Raw genomic sequence first — 17,809 nt, 5'->3', positions numbered from 1 at the left:
CTTATAATTTAGTGTATGGAAAATCTTGCCATTTATTGGTGGAGTTGGAGTACAAAGCGTATTGGGCAATTAAATTGATGAATTTTAACTTATGCAAATCTGGAGAGCAACGAATGTTACATCTTAATGAGCTAGATGAATGGAGGATAAAGGCATATGAGAATGCAAGGATATATAAGGAAAGAATTCGGACGTGGCATGATAAGCATATTAAACTCCCTAAAGAATTCAAAATCGGCGATCAGGTACTACTATTCAATTCCCGTCTACGTTTATTCCCGGGGAAACTTAAATCAAGATGGTCTGGGCCGTATACCGTAACCGAAGTTTCCCCTCATGGAGCCATTGTGATTAGTCATTCAGAGAAGGGCACATTCAAGGTGAATGGACATAGGCTGAAACCATACCATGGCGGAGAGATTTGCAGTGATAATAGGGAGGTATTCTTCCTTCATAAGCCCACGTGAGGTAAAGAAGATACGTCAAGCTTAGTGACATTAAACAAGCGCTTCTTGGGAGGCAACCCAAATATTTACTGTTTTCGTACCCTTTAGTTTAGTTTGCTTGCATAAATAAATTGTTAAGTGTTGGTGTTTAAATTTTTGAGTGCTTGTGCTGCGATTTTATTGTGGGTTTTTAAAAGAATTCATTGTATGTTTTGTTGAGAATTGTCAAAGTTTGGTCGTTTGAGTTCTATTTTGTGTTTTTATCTGGTATATTTTGCACAATAGGGCAGGCTCTGAGTGTGAAAACATGTTCAGGCTAGTTCTGCAGAGCCTGCAGGTTTTTCTAAGTCATCCAGAGAAAATACACGGGCGTGTGGAAATTCCACACGCCCGTGGATGTGTACTGTGAACTCTTCTAGAGAGGGCACATGGGCGTGCGGCTGCACCTGTGGACAACCATGCGACTGGCGCACGCCCGTGGGTAATTTCCACATGGGCGTGTGCCTTCTTGCAGAGTTGGGCAGATTTTCTCGAGAATACACAGAGGCGTGGACTCGCCCCTGTGGGCGACCTTGTGAATCACGCACGGGTGTGGGTAATTTCCGCACGCCCGTGCGAAACTCTGTAGGTTGCTCCCTCCATCCCGAGAAAACACAGGGGCGTGCGGCCGCCCCTGTGAGTTGAGACCTGTGAATGTCCACACCCGTGGGGAATTTCCGCACGAGCGTGTTTATATTTTTCTCTCGGATATCCAGAAGGGCCACAAGGGCATGGGTCCGCTCCTATGAACTCGTTATTTGCGAGCACACGGCCGTGGACGACTCCCTCACGCCCGTGTGGTTCTCCAGGATTCAAAAGACCATCCACTCTCCCAATTCAAGAGTCACACCCCTCCCCTCAAATAACCCTAAACCACCCAAAGAGCGTGTTTCTGACATTCTGGCCCCTTGCTACTATCATCTTCAAGTCGATTGATAGAGCATTGTAGGGCTTGGAAGAGTGTTTACGTGCAGTGCATTGGTAAACCTTGATTTTCTCTCTTCTTCGATTTCGTTGGATTCTAACTGATTGTCTGTGGTTGAAATGGTTCATGTGTATCGTTTTCTTGCTAAACTGATTAGAATTTGTTTCTAAAATGATTTGTAAGCGAAATAGGGAGGTGGCATGGAGATTAACTGTAAGGGGCGTGCGGTTTCTACGCCCTGTGGACACGCACGGGCGTGCGAAATTTCCGCATGACCGTGTGTTCTCATTTTTCTGCATATTGAATGGACCTGATGGATTTTCCTTTTCTAATATATGCAGGCATGGCTACCAAATCAAAGAAAACAGTTGGTAAGAGGGCTCGAAAGCCTGCCCCTGAACCAGCAGTTATGGAATTCACATTACCGGCACACCAAGCTCGATTTGAGCGGTTAGAGAAGCTTAAGTTTGGTCAAATGTGAATTCCAGATATTGAGTTACTTAGGCAGGTACAACTAGCAGATGATATGGCAGAAGAGGTCGAGAAATTATTACTGGTTGGTAATTGGCACAAATTACTGAACATTCGTGACCCTGCTATCCGCACACTTACTTTGGAGGTTCTTGCTTCATTTGAGTTTGACAGCTCTTATGCTCATTTTGATAGTCTCGACGCAATTCAGTTTCGAGCTTTCAGGCAGCATCATAGTATGAGTGTCACACAGTTCTCCACTAGACTTGGTCTATATGATGATGAATATACTGGAACTGAGGAGTACGAGAACCTTCCAATTGACATGACAGTTTATCTCCCATTAAGGCGTATTCACTTTTATGTGGAAAGGGGCGTTATGAACCAGGAGTGTCTAAGGCTTCATGTTTATCTCAACGCAGTTACAGATATCTGCACGCCATCATAAGCAGGTCAGTAAATGGGCGTGGTGATAGTACGGGAGTCATCAACAAGCAAGAGCTTCTGTACTTGTACTCCATAGTTCGGAACGAACCGGTTCATCTAGGACACATTTTAGCAGAGTATTTGAAGAATCAAGGACAATATCCTCAATTGGGTGTCATCTTCTTGGGTCCATATATTACCAAACTTATTGTAGGGATGGGTTTGCAAGGCCAAATCAGCGGAACCGAGAAAGCGATCATACCAGCGCCACTTGGGTTAGAGACCATGAGGCTCATGGGGTTAATCCAGAAATATTCCAATGGTGTCTATGTGCTGAACATACCATTCGAGGATGGAGCCGGGGCATCTCAGTCCGCTCCCGAGACACAACCAACACCGATGGAAACCGAAATACCTAACGCGGCAGAGGAACCACCCCCCGTGCGTAGAATGCCACCAGCACGAGCCCATGATCATTTTGAAAGGCTCGAGAGCACCGTGGGAGTGGTACGGACAGAGGTGGCTAAAGTACGAGCCGAGGTTGCCGAGATTAGGGCTATGCAAGCCACTCAGTACACAGAGTTCATAGCATGTTTCGACATTCTACAGCAGATCTTAGAGCGAGACGTTGCCTCATCATTTGTCCTACAGCCGAGGACTCTTCAGGCCCCGTCAGCTCTCTCAGCACCAGAGGACCCACTATATGCTTCCACTTCACTAGTAGCAGCAGCACAGGAGCCTAAGCGCGACTTCGACACTTGACCTTTCTTTTACTTTCATGCATTTTACTTTATCTTATTTTCTTGTTTTTAGACTTGTTCACTCATAAAGGATTTTTCCTTCTGAGTTTATGTTATTTTGCATTATCGAGTTGTATTCATTGTTTCATCTTTTATACACTCGAGTTATTTTTGAATTTCTTGAGTTTCATTGAACCCCCTCGTGTATGCGTGCAGATGGTCTTGTCTTCTTTGAAATTGAGACTTAGTCATGGGCACAGCCAAGGTGCTTTGGCACTTGGCCGTGTGAGCTTCACAACCCGTTGGAACACTACTCCCAATGAATTAGCTCCATCAAACGCAACACTAGGAGTCAGGGGAGTATTGTTTTGATTGCTTCTCCCACATATATTTTTCATTGATATACATTATGAGTGAGCTTGCATGTGTACATTGAGGACAATGTATAGCTTAAGTGTGGGGGGGAGTTTCATAGTGCACACATCATTTCTATTGTTTTTGATTGATATATGCTCACATAGCTAATAGCGGTTCACCCTAGTTGCAATGATTATATTCTTAAGTTTAGGAAAATTGTTAACATTGAATGTTTTCATGCTCTAGTTCTTGCTTGAATTTGTAGGAATTTTTACCCGATTTACACTTAGTGCACTACTCACTCTTTGAACTCTATTGGAAACTCATGTTTGATGTTAAAGGGACTAGTTAGGTTTATTTTCTTGTGCTAAAAAAAAAAAAGAACAAAATAGTTTTATTGTTTATTTGAATTGTTGGGCGGAAAGAGCTACCACCTATGAAGTATGAAGCTACTCTCACAAGTCGGATATTAGTTATGCCCTAATGAGAGAAAGAGCTATCTCATAGGATGAGTGAAAGCTACCACCCAGGTAGAAAGAGCTACCGCCTCGAAAGTGTGAAAGCCACCTTAGCGGCCGCTTTGGAAAAGGCTACCTTAGAGGATGTGTGAAGCTACTACCATCTTCTAAAATTTTTATCACTTGTGTAGATAAATAAGTCCCTTGCACTTAGAACTTTGAGGAGTATAACTGGGGGTGTTTTGAGTGAGTTCACACACTTACACGAAATTCGGGTTTGTTATCCTTTTTGTTTCAAGTTTTTAGCTAGAGCATTGATTTTTCGTATTTAGTGTTGAAATTTTCCGTACTTGTAGAATGCTATCTTTTGTATACTTTGGTGAACCTAAGGCCAAGCACTTTCAATATTTTCTTCATGGATGCACAGAATGTTTTAATGTTTGATTGAGGACAAGCAAAAGCTTAAGTGTGGGGGAGTTTCATAAGTGCTTGTGCGATATGAATGGGAAGCGTTCATTCCTTATGTTGAGCATTACTTTCCTCGGGTTTTTACATTAATATGTGTGTTTTTATGTTACTTTTACGCAGGTAGGGTTGTGAGGCCGAGTATGAAGGAAATGAGCCAATGTGGATCATAATGCACCTATTTTGGAGGAGATCTTATGAAGGTTCAAACGCGAAGACATAGGTCAGGTGTGAGATGCTAGAGTGTGTGCCAACCTCCTCGCATTCGAGTGAGCACATCTATTTGGAGGGGCACAAAGGCAGTCACGCTTGAGCATTCCGACTTATGCATATAAGAACAAGAGCCCCGCCAACATGTCTATCATTGAAGAAGCAAGTGATTCACGACGTGAATGTGTGCCCGTTTGCGTTACCCCGATGAAAGTATGGAATTGGGAATTTAATCAGGTCAAAGACTGTAGCAGAGCACCGTAGCAACACTTTGACAATTACTATAGCAACACTTTTCGCAGCCGGCCGAGAAACCAGAGAAACAGAGAATCCACACGGGCGTGTGGAAATTATCCATGCCCGTGTGGAAATTCCGCACGGGCGCGTGTATCGTCCATGCCCGTAGAGTTGCCCGATTCCAGCCATATTTAAAGCCGATTCAACCCCGATTTTGGTATTCTTTTCTCCATCTTTTCCCCAACTTGTGAGAGGACTTCGGCTAGTGTTTCAAGGGGTATTGGCCAAGGTTTTGGGGAAGTTCTACAGCTCCGACATCGTGATTCCATTAGGAAAAAGGTTGGTAGGGGAGCTTCGATCGAGGCGTATCCTATACCAGACGAAGGAATCTTTGGAAGACAAGTAGAGGACTCTCCACAAGACCATCGACATGATCATCGAGGGGGTTTCTTTATGGATTCATTGCTTTTACATTCGATTTCTTTGATTGTAATAAGCTCCATGGAGAGCTAAACCCCTAGTGGGTACTTGGATGATTGTGAACCCTAGGATGTATTCATTTCATTGAACTTCTTTATTATGCTTTCAATAAATTGATGTTTATTGTGAGTTCCAACCTTGAATGCTTGATTGTATGAACATTTCCCCTAGAGTGACACTAGGGTTGAGAGTTCTTGTTGGTAACCTTGTGAGTGAGTGACACACCACTAGCATTAGACAAAGCTAGGTTGGAGAGGATTGAGAGGGTGAGTCGAGAGGTACAGGAGCGTCCCCTTTCCCCTCCGACGTGATAGATTCTACCTCCGTTCCTCGAGTTCTTTGCAGCCATAATGGACTGAATGGTCTGAGGAATGAACCTCTGCTGGGGCCTAGTTGCGCGTGCAATGGAGTGAAGCGTTGAGAGGATCTTAGTATCTAGGGCTTAATTGTGGCTAGGGACCTTCCTTCTGGACCAAAGGGGTAGGTCTATATTTATTAAGAGATTTATCACTTGGAATCCCTAGAGCTCATTGCAACTCTATGAGAGTGCGAGGTGTTGAGATTGTTCGATTTCTCCTCCGGGACATGTATAGAGTTAGGCATAGTTGACCTTAGATTTGGGACTATGTATGTAAGGATTTCCATGACTCACCATTGCATTGATTAGGAAGCATAATAGAGAGTTCTTGCACTTGAAGTGATCATCCTAGGTGAAGCATTATCCGAGTACCCCATTCTTTATCGATCGCCTTACCCTCTTCTTACTTTTGCTCTTTCACTTGTTGTTTTTATTGTTGAGAATTGAATGAATTTCACACTTATCACTATTGATATTCCACATAGCTAAGAATCAAATTAAGTATTTTCAATCCCTACTCCCTATTGATTTGACCCCGCTCACCCGGGATTATTACTTCGATAAGCCCGTGCACTTGCAGGATATAAGCAAGGGGATCTTGTCAGCGCGTGAAGCATCCACGGCCGTGTAGTCGCCCGATTCCAGCCCTATTTAAAGCCGAATCAGCCCGATTTTTGTATTCTTTTCTCCATCTTTTCCCCAACTTGAGAGAGGGTTCGGCTAGGGGTTGAATTGTATTGGCCAAGGTTTTGGAGAGGTTCTAAGGCTCTGACGTCATCATTCCTGAGGAAGAAGATTGGTAGGGGAGCTTCCGTCGAGGCGTATCCTATACCGGACGAGGGAATCCTTGGACGACGAGTAGAGGACTCTCCGCAAGACCATCGACATGACCATCGAGGGGGTTTCTTTATGGATTCATTGCTTTTACATTCAATTTCTTTGATTGTACTTAGCTCCATGGAGAGCTAAACCCCTAGTGGGTACTTGGGCTCCATGGAGAGCTAAACCCCTAGTGGGTACTTGGGTGATTGTGATCCCTAGGATGTATTCGTTTCTTTGAACTTCTTTATTATGCTTTCAATAAATTGATGTTTATTATGAGTTCCAACCTTGAATGCTTGATTGTATGAACAGTTCCCCTAGAGTGACACTAGGGTTGAGAGTTCTTATTGGTAACCTTGTGAATGAGTGACACACCATGAGCGTTAGACAAAGCTAGGTTGGAGAGGGTTGAGAGGGTGAGTCGAGAGGTATAGGAGCGCCACCTTTCCCCCCCAGTATGATAGATTCTACCTCCGTTCCTCGAGTTCTTTGCGGCTATAATAGAGTGAATGGTCTAAGGGATGAACTTCCGCTGGGGCTTAGTTATGCGTGCAACAGAGTGAAGCTTTGAGGTGATCTTAGTATCTAGGGCTTAATTGTGGTTAGGGAGCTTCCACCTGGACCAAAGTGTTAGGTCTATAATTAGGAAGAGATTTATCACTTGGAATCCCTAGAGCTCATTGCAACTCTATGCGAGTGCAAGGTGTTGAGATTGTTTGATTTCTCCTCCGGGACATGTATAGAGTTAGGCATAGTTGACCTTAGATTTGGGACTATGTAATTAAGGATTTCCATGACTCACCATTGCATTGATTAGGACGCATAATAGAGGGTTCTTGCACTTGAAACAATTATCCTAGGTGGAGCATTATCCGGGTACCCCATCTTTATTGATTGCCTTACCCCCTTCTTTACTTTTGCTCTATTTCTTGTTGCTTTTATTGTTGAGAATTGAATCATTATCACACTCATTATCATTGATCTTTAACATAGCTAAGAATCGAATTAAGTATTTTTATTCCCTACTCCCTGTGGATTCGATACCCGCTCACCCGGGATTATTACTTCGACAAACCAGTGCACTTGCGGGATATACGCAAGGGGATCTTGTCAACATTCAATGTTAAAATTTCTCCTAAACTCAAGAATACAATCACTGCAATTAAGATGAACCGCCATTAGCTATGTGAGCATGTATATCAATCAAAATTAATATAAAAGAGATGTGTGCACTATGAAACTCCCCCTCACACTTAAGTTGGACATTGTCCCCCATGTACACATGCAAGTTCACTCATAATGTATATCAATTAATAACAAATGTGGGAGAAGTAATCAAAACAATACTCCCCTGACTCCTAGTGTTGCATTTGATAGAGCTAAATCCTTGGGAGTGATGTTCCAAAGGGTTTACCAGCACACACGGCCAAGTGCCGAAGCACCATTTGCCGTGTGACAATGCCCCTTGCGTATGTCCCACAAGTGCACGGGTTTGTCAAAGTAATAAAATCCCAGGTGAGTGGGTATCATATCCATAGGGAGTAGGGAGTAAAAATACTTAAATTGTTTCTTAACTAGGTGAAATATGAATAGAGATTTGTGGCAACGCCCCTTGCGTATGTCCCGCAAGTGCACGGGTTTGTCAAAGTAATAAAATCCCAGGTGAGTGGGTATCGTATCTACAGTGCGTAGGGAGTAAAAAACTTAAATTGTTTCTTAACTAAGTGAAATATGAATAGTGATTTTAGTGACAAGATGTAATGCAAATAAAAGTAAAAGAGACAAGAGAGAGATAGAGAGAGCACAGGTAAAGGAGAGGTAAGGCAATTGATATAAATGTGGTACTCGGATATTGATCTGCCTAGGACAATCGTTTCAAATGCCAAAACCCTCTATTATGCTTCCTAAGCAACGCATTAATGAGTCATGGAGATACTTTAATACATGGTCGCAAATCTAAGGTCAACCATTCCTAACCTTATACATGTCCCCGAGGCGAAATTGAACAATCTCTAAACCTCGGACTCATATAGAATTTTAATGAGTTCTAGGGATTCCAAGTGATAAATCCTTTTCCTATATGTAGACCTAGCTCTTTGGTCCTGGTGGAAGGTCCCTAGGCATAATTAAGCCCTAGATGCTAAAATCACTTCAACGCTTCACTCCATTGCACTCGCAACTAAGCCCCAGCAGAAGGTCATCCCTTAGCCCATTCACTCTAGTATGAGCGCAAAGAACTCGAGGAATTAGAGGTAGAATAAATCACACCAGAGGGGAAAGGGGATGCTCCGCTACCTCTCGACTCACCCTCTCAACCCTCTCCAATCTAGCTTTGTCTAACTATCGTGTTGTGTCACTCACTCACAAGGGCTACCAACAAGAACTCTCAACCCTAGTGTCACTCTAAGGGAATATTCATACAATCAATGCATTCAAGATTGGAACTCAATAAAAACATCAATTAATGAAAGTATAATAACAAGGTTTAATGAAATGAATACAAACTAGGGTTCACAATCCAAGTACCCACTACGGGGTTTTGCTCTCCATGGAGCTAATTACAATCAATGAAATCGAATGTAAAAGCAATAAATCCATAGAAAGCCCCCTCGATAGTCGTGACAATGGTCTTATGGAGAGTCCTCTAATTGTCTAAAGGTCCCTTTGTCAAGCATAGTATACACCTCACCGAATCGGTGCCGACGAAAGCTCTCCCACTAACTTTCTTCCAAATGGAGCGCGATGTCAGAGTCGTAGAAGCTCTCCCAATCCTTAGCCAATACCTATCAAAACCCTAGCCGCAGCTCTCTCCCATTTTGGGGAAAAGATGGAGAAAAAAAATGCTGAAATCGGGGCTGAAATCGGCTTTTAAAGAGCTGGAATCAGGAATCCACAAGCCCCTGTGGATATTCCACACAGGCTTGTGGAATTAACACACGGGCATGTGGAATTTCCACATGCCCGTGTGGCTTCTCTGGACAACTCCTTCTTCAGCTGGCTATGAACAGTACATGCTACGATATTTTGCTACAGTGCCTTGCTCATCATAAGGAAAAAAAACTTCACATTCTTAACACACAAGCACTTATCGAACTCCCCCACAATTAAGCTTTTCTTGTCCTCAAGAAAAAATTAAAACATTGTATGCATAGATGAATGAAATTTTGGAAGTGCTTGGCCTTAGGTTCACCAAAGCATGTAAAGAGAGCATTCTACATGTAAGGGGAATTTCAACACTAAATACAAAAAATCAATGCTTTATCTAAAAACTTGAATGAAAAAGGACAATAATCCTGAAATCGTGTAAATGTGTGAATTCACTCAAGTCAACCCAAAGTATACTCTTCAAAGTTCTACGTAAAAGGAACTAATTTATCTACAAAAGTTAACAAAAATTCAAAAAGGGTAGTAACTTCACACATTTTCTAAGGTAGCCCTTTCCAAAGCGGCCACTAAGGTGGCTTTCACACTTTCGAAGTGGTAGATCTTTCTACCAGGGTGGTAGATTTCACACATCCCATGAGATAGCTCTTTCTCTCATTAGGGCATAACTAGTATCCGACTTATGAGAGCAGCTTCAAACATCATAGGTGGTAGCTCTTTCCACCCAATAGGCACAACTAAACAACAAATATATTTTGTTCTTTCTTTTCATTTCTCCATTTTTTTTCAGCTAAATGACATAAGAAACAAAACTAAAACTAGTCCCTTTAACATCAAACTTGAGATTCCAAAAGATTTTAAAAAGTAAGTAGTGCACAAGTGTCAATCGGGCAAAAATTCCTAAAAAGTCAAGCAAGAACTAGAGCATGAGAACATTCAATATTAAAAATTCTACTATACTCAAGAATACAATCATTGCAACTAAGGTGAACCTCCATTGACTATGTGAGCATGTATAACAATCAAGACTAATATAAAGGATATGTGCACTATGAAACTCCCCCCAACAATTAAGTTGTACATTGTCCCCAATGTACACATGCAAGCTCACTCATGATATATATAAATCAAGAATAAATGCAGAAGAAGTAATTGAAACAATACTCGCCTGACACCTAGTGTTACATTTAATCTAGCTAATTAGTTGGCAGTGGTGTTCCAATGGGTTGTGAAGCATACACGACCAAATGCCGAAGCACCCTGGCCGTGTCTATGACAACTTCCCAATTCCCATAATGACAAGACCATCTGCACGCATACACGAGGGGGTTCAGTAAAGCTCAATAAAAAAAAATAGCTCAAGTAAATAAAAGATAGAGAAATGAATACAACTTGAGTCAACAATACGAAAATAAACTCAGAACGAAAGTCCTTTGTGAGTATACAAGTCCATAATGAAATGCAAATAAAGAGATGGAAATAAAGTCAAGTGTCAATGGCGCGCTATGTCTCATCTGCTAGATAGTCAAATGACGCTGGTGGATCTGGTGAGGATGATACAGGAGGTGCCTGAGAGGTGCGGTGTTATAGCATAAACGATGAGGCAACATCTCTCTGGAGGATCTGCTATACAACATCGAACCACACCATGAATTCTGTGAGTTGTGTGGCCTGCGTTCCACGAACCTCTGCTATCTCTGCTCGTGCCTCATCAATCTCGGTCCGTACTACCCTCACAGCACTCTCGAGCCTCTCAAAACGATCATGGGCTCGAGATGGTTAAAATATGCGTACTGGGGTGGGTCCTCTGCCACCGGAGGTGCGTTGGTCTCCATCGTCATCGGCTGAGGCTCGGGAGTAGGCACAGAAGCCTCGGCATCATCTTCCTCAACCTTAGCTATCTTTGGGGCAGGAATAATCAGAGCGTATACTCCTGACTGAACTCTTTGTACCATCCCCATCAACCTCAGTGTCTCCATGCCCAGGGGAGCAGGTATAGTCACCTTCTCGGCCCCTCTGATCGTGTCGAGTAAACCCATATCGACGACTAGTCTTGTGATATAGGAACCCGAGAAAATCACTCCAAGTCTAGCATACTGCCCCTGATGTCGAATGTACTCTGCCAGGATATGCTCTAAATATATGAGTGTGCGTCGCACCATAGAGTACAAATATAAAAGCTCCTGTCGGCTAAGCACACCAGTACTGTCATCTCGCTCGCTCACTGACCTACTCAGAACTGTGTGAATGTATCTGTAACTCGGGCGAGAGAGGCAAGTGGCCTTCGAAACCCCAAGCTCATACTGCCCCTGTCCACATAATACTGTGTACGCATGCTGTGGAGTCAAACTCCCAGGATAATCAGTGGGCAGCTGCTCATACTCCTCTGTCTCTGTATAAACCACATCATATGACTCCATCAAGATCGCAAACTGAGTCACGCTCAAGCTATGACACTGTCAAAATTGGAGTAGGAGCGATCGAACTCGAATGAGGCTAGCACCTCGAGTGTAAGTAAGCGGATGGCAGGATCTCTGATCGATAATAAATGGTCCCAGCTGCCAACCTCAAGCATGTCCTTGATCTCGTCTGCCATACCCTCTGCCGATTGAATCTCCCTGAGTGTGCTCACTTCGGCAAATCTGGTCTGACCAAATCTGAGACTAGTTAGCCGCTTAAACCTCGCTTGATGCTCGGGAATGGTAAAACTCATGCTCTCGGGGTCGGAAGATGGTTCACGTGGTCGTTTATCAGCTTGCTTCTTTGATCGAGGTGCCATAACCTACAAAATTTGAAAGAAACTCTATCAAACAAGTTAATTGAGTAATGCTGCAGAAATCAGCATGGATGTGTGGAATTTCCACACGCTCGTGTGGATCCATGAGGCGTGAACGAACACGCGGCTGTGCCACAAAAATCCAACAATACACTTTTAAATTCTTTCTAACTTCGTGCTAAACATGTATAATCATTATGATTCCATAAACGAAGCAAGATTGACCTGTTTCATCGATTAAAATCAAGAATTGATCAAGAAAAACAAAGATAAGGGCTTACCAACGAGTTGAAATGAAAAACTTTGAATTGGCCGGAACACCAATTAAAAATCCGTTAAAATTGGCAATACGAAGCTGGGAGAAAGTGTGAGTGTGCTTGCAGATGAATGGGAAGTGTGAAAATGAGAAGAAACGATGATCTTTTTAGAAGGACTCACACCTCTTGGCATTCTGTACATCCGTACGGGCGTGCAGAAATTACCCACGCCTGTGCGCCTCCATAGGAGAGCTTCACAGGGGCAGATGCACTCCCCTGTACTCTCTCGGGAAAACCCTCACTCCCTCTAAATGCATCTGCACGGGCGTGCAAAAAATACCCAGGCTCGTGCGCCCAACCCACAGGGGCGGCTGCACACCCTTGTGGCTTCTCTATCCAACAAAGAAGAATCGCTAAATGCTTCGTACGCCTGAACAGAAATTCCGCACTGTCGTGGGCATTCACAGGCCCAATTCACAGGGATGACCGCACGCCCCTGTGTCTTCTCAGGATGGAGAAAGCTCGGCTAAGGAGATCTACAATGGCATGCGAAAAATAGCCATGCCCATGCATTTTTCACAAGTTTGCCAACAAGGGGCGAATCCACGCCCCTGTGTGCTCTCAAGATAATTTGCCAAGTATCTGCAGGAAAATACAGGCCTGTGGAGAAGTTACCCACAAGAGTGTGAAAATCGCAAGGTCGTTCAAAGTGGTAAGTCCACACCCCTGTGCCTTCTCTGGGTGAGCTCGCAATACAACTCCACGGGCGTGCGGAAATTCCACACACCCATGTGTTTTCTTTGGATGACTTAGAAAACTCTACTGGCTCTGCAGAAATTTCCTGAACATGTTTACACATTTAGAGCCTGCTCTTTTATGCAAAATACACCAGCGGAAAACAATAAAAACAAGCTCAAACGACTTAAACTTCGCCAAATCCTCATGAAAACACACGATGACATTAAAATCCATAATACAATACATAGCAGAAGCATCTAAAAATCAAGGCACCAACACTCAACAAGTTATTCATGCAAAAACTAAACTAACAACTAAGAAAAAACAGTAAACACTTAGGTTGCCTCCCAAGAAATGCTTGTTTTATGTCAGTAAACTTGACATACCTTGTCCTTACCACACCGGGGCTCATAGATGAATGTTGCCCTCTTACCCATTGCTTAAAAGCATGACGAGCAAATTCTCTTGAAGGTAGAGAGTTATCGGGCTTGAGATCACCTAGCAATGGTTCATCCAACTTGTTCAGTTCACGCACATCTCCAACAGCCTTGGAGTGTTTCTGGCGGTGTCTCCTCACCCTCTTCATCTTCCGAAGCACCTTCTTTAGGATCCCCAGCGTAGATGGTACTTCTTCCGTCGAGAGAAGTATCATTACTACTTCATTTTCCTTCTCTTGGTCAAACAAACCTTCGTAGGGGTCCGTGTTGAACATTTCCTACATATATTCATCAATAATCTCATCAGTAGTGTCTAGAAAATACAAAGTATCATTAAAATCAAGAGAATACCGCATGGCTTCAGTAAGGCGATATGTGAGCTTGTCATCTTCAACTCTCAAACTTAGCTCCCCGCCATCCATGTCAATCAATGCCTTAGAAGTTTGCAAGAACGGCCTCCCAAGTATCAAGGGTACATCCGCATCCTCATCGATGTCTAGCACCACAAAATCTATAGGAAATATGTACTTGCCCACCTTGACAAGCACATCTTCGATTATACCCCTCGGATGTCTCACCTTTTGGTCGGCCAATTACAAATTCGTCCGAGTAGGCCTAGGCTTGCCCAAGCCTAGCTTCTGAAAGAAGGTGTATTGCATGACGTTGATACTGGCCCCTTAGTCCGCAATTGCCATTTCTTTACCTAAATTGCCAATGTTGCACGGAATGATGAAGCTTCCCTTGTCTTTCCTCTTGTTCTGCATATTCTTTTGCAAAACCGCCGACCAAGAAGCATCTAAGTGTTGGGTAATATCGCAAAAATCAAATAACATTAAAAGGGCATGCGGAAGCAATAATGTATTTGCGATATATATTCTAATTGTTTTAATGAGAACCGTAATTTAATTAAAAGGCCTAGAAAATTACCTCTTGATGATTTTGTTTCTTTTGATGCACCGAACTTATCTCTCGGATTGTCATAGATCTCCTAGCGCCGAAGGAAAGTTCCACATCTCTAGATCACATGCCGGAATTAAGAGACAATATCCTCTTTTTTTCCAAATAGCAGCTAGGGCTAGAGAGGAAGAGAGAGATAGGGGATTTTCTCACTAGAGAATTAATTGAGTCAATTCTATAGTTGGAGAGGAGTCATATTTATAGGAACTTCATAAAACATGATAAACATTATTCAATTATGAGTTCTATTCGAAATATGAACTTTCATAACATGATAAACATCATTCAATTATGAAGTCCTATTCAAAATATGAACCTCCATAACATGATAAATATTACCATAGAAGTTCTATTAGAAATATGAGTCCTAATCTAACTAAAACCACTTTTATCTTTGAGTCCTCATAATTTTGACTATCTATTCGACTCCATCGAATTTAAATCAAAATTTAAACTTAAGACAAAAACCCTAGATCAATTTACAATTTCACTCATCCCATGAAGTAAATTATAAATTGACAATTTTACCCCTATACTCAAAACGAGACTGATTCATTATCCCTTTAAGCGTGACTCCCTAGGTTCTTTTCGATTGGCAATGGGAGGATACCAAAGGACGTGGGTAACACCTAGCCAGCCCCGTGGCCCCACGTCATAGCCCAATTGAACACGAATGAATAGATCATTATGAACCTTTCTGATTATGATTACCATATGTGTATAAACCTTTCGTTCTTGTATCCCAACCAAGTGAGAGCCATGATAATTGTCAAACTCACTGAACTCAATCATATGCAAATAACTATATTGGGGTGAGATTACCAAACTACTCTTCATGTCCCAGATGATTAGTTTGACTGCCTTGGCCAAGGTCTTCTAATCTCACATACTTATAGTCGCATAGGATACTGACTCGTTTACTTCCAAGAGAACGAATTCCTTCTTGGTGATCACTCACAACTGCTACCTGCCCAACATAGTCGCACTTCGAGGTCAGCCCCTACCAAAAAGGTGAACTAAGCCCTAACAACTCTAGTAACAAACTAGACATCACAAGTACATTGTGATCATGATATCTCAGGTCTAAGGTCCACTCATATGATCATAACGAACAATCCCAATCATTGATCGTCAAAGAGTAAAAACCCATGTGATTGGATTGTTGTGAATCATGTTCGAATACACCAATTCCCCAATGATGTATTTATGACATATGCTCCCACTATTCCATTGTGTTCAACTAGCACTCTTTGTCATAGTATATGTCATACAAACTCTACGAACCTTTAACGCCCAATTAAAGATTCTCTAATTTGTGAACTATTTAAGTGTATAAGTACCAAACTCTTCTAGTGCTCTTCTTTATCTCACAAAGAGTAGAAGATTTAACTTAATACACATGGACTATGATATTCAAAAACTAATTATAATGACATCACAAGATTTATATGAACATCAAAAATAAATGCCTACTAAATAAGAATGTATAATACAAAATGAAATGCCCTAATATAAGTATCCTCATTGGCATTCGAGGGCATAATCCTAACACTAAGATCACTAAAGACCTATCCTCTAACTTCCTCTTGTTAGTCAATAAATCCTTCAATAATTTTGCATACTTAGGCATTTGAGACAATGCCTCAACAAAAGAGATGTTGATGTGGAGTTGCTTGAACAAACTCATGAAATTCTTGTATTATTTATCCGCTTGGTCATTCTTCAACCTAGAGGGATAGGGGAATTCTTGGCTTGAAAGGTGGGGGTGCCACCTCCTTCTCTTTGCTTATTCCCTCTTCGACCTCTATGGCCTCGGGTGCGTGTTCATTGGGCTTCTCACTCGGAAACCTACCTTCAATCTCATGACCACTTCTCAAGGTGATCACCTTCACATGCTCTCTAGGATTGGTCTCGTATTGCTTGGCAAGCTTCCTTTGTGGTCTCTTTGATAGAGACTTCTGCAATTTGCCACACTTGATTCTCAAGGTTGTGCAAAGAAATGGTGTGGTTGCGAAGTGTAGCCCTCACCTGATTGAAACCTTTGTATCCGATGATTGCACAAATCTAGTCAAGACCATCTCCAAATCAGCTCATTCGGGTTTCCAAACCGAAACTCGGTTCTCCATGCTTGGGACTTGTTGTTGTTGGAAACCCGGTGGCCCCATAGCCTTTTGTGGAACTTGGTTACTCCACGAGAAATTGGGATGATTTTTCCAACCTAGATTGTAGGTGTTTCTATATGGATTCCCGTGATTCCTCATCGCATTACCCACAAAAATCAATATTCTCAACCGAAGATGTATCACTCAATGGAGATCGGGCAATCGGAGGGAGCATGTCCTCCACCACACCCGATGCAAGTAGTCACGGTCACACTCAATTTGAAGTTAGAACATCTAACTTTTTACTCAATGATTCCATTTGAGCCACCAATGAAGTTATTGCATCGATCTCATGAAGCCCGGCCACCTTCTTCTTCTCCCTAGCATTCCATTGGTAGCTATTTAACCACATTTCTTCAATTAGTTGACGGGCCCTCACCGGGGTCTTGCTACCTAAGGTATCTCCTCCCGCCACATTCAAGAGTTCCCTTTGTGCTAGGATTCAACCCATTCTAAAAAGGTCGTAACAATCATCCACTCCGGGAACTGTGTTATGGCACTTTCACAGAGCTTCTTGAACCTTTCCCATATCACAAATAGAGGCTCTAATTCTAACTATACAAAGGACGAGATCTCATTCCTAAATTTTGTAGATTTTCCAGGAGGGAAATAACGGACAAGAAAAGCTTCTACCATCTCTTCCCATGTTGTAATTGATGCTCTAGGTAATGAGTGTAGCCACTACTCGCCTCCCCTTTAAGGAAAAATGGGAAGGTTCTCAACTTGATGGCATCATCCGTCACCCCATTTATTTTGAGCATATCACACACCTCGAGAAAGTTCTCTATATGACTATTTGGATCCTCATCGACCAAACGATTGAACTGTGCAGATTGCTATAACATGTGGATGAATGCAGGCTTTAGCTCAAAGTTCGAGTCAGAATCGGGGACGACAATACTCGATTGTGTCCACACTCAATGTCCGCATAATCGAATAATGTCCTCTCGTTGCTCATTTTGTTCAGCCATATTATTTGACCCTTCAAATTCTAGATCAGCTAGATTAGACTTTTTGTGCATAGGTTCTGATGAGTGTTCCGCAAGTGCACGGAGTCGTCAAGTAATACCTCTCGTGCGAGCACGAGAGGGTCGTATTCCCCGGCCCAAGGATCTACCCTTACTTCCTCTTCGCTATTGTTCAGCCGATGATTCGAAAGGTTTCT

The sequence above is a fragment of the Dioscorea cayenensis genome, chromosome 11 (assembly GCF_009730915.1).
Source record: "Dioscorea cayenensis subsp. rotundata cultivar TDr96_F1 chromosome 11, TDr96_F1_v2_PseudoChromosome.rev07_lg8_w22 25.fasta, whole genome shotgun sequence".
Taxonomy (NCBI): Eukaryota; Viridiplantae; Streptophyta; class Magnoliopsida; order Dioscoreales; family Dioscoreaceae; genus Dioscorea; species Dioscorea cayenensis.
Note: the sequence above shows the minus strand (reverse complement) of the source record.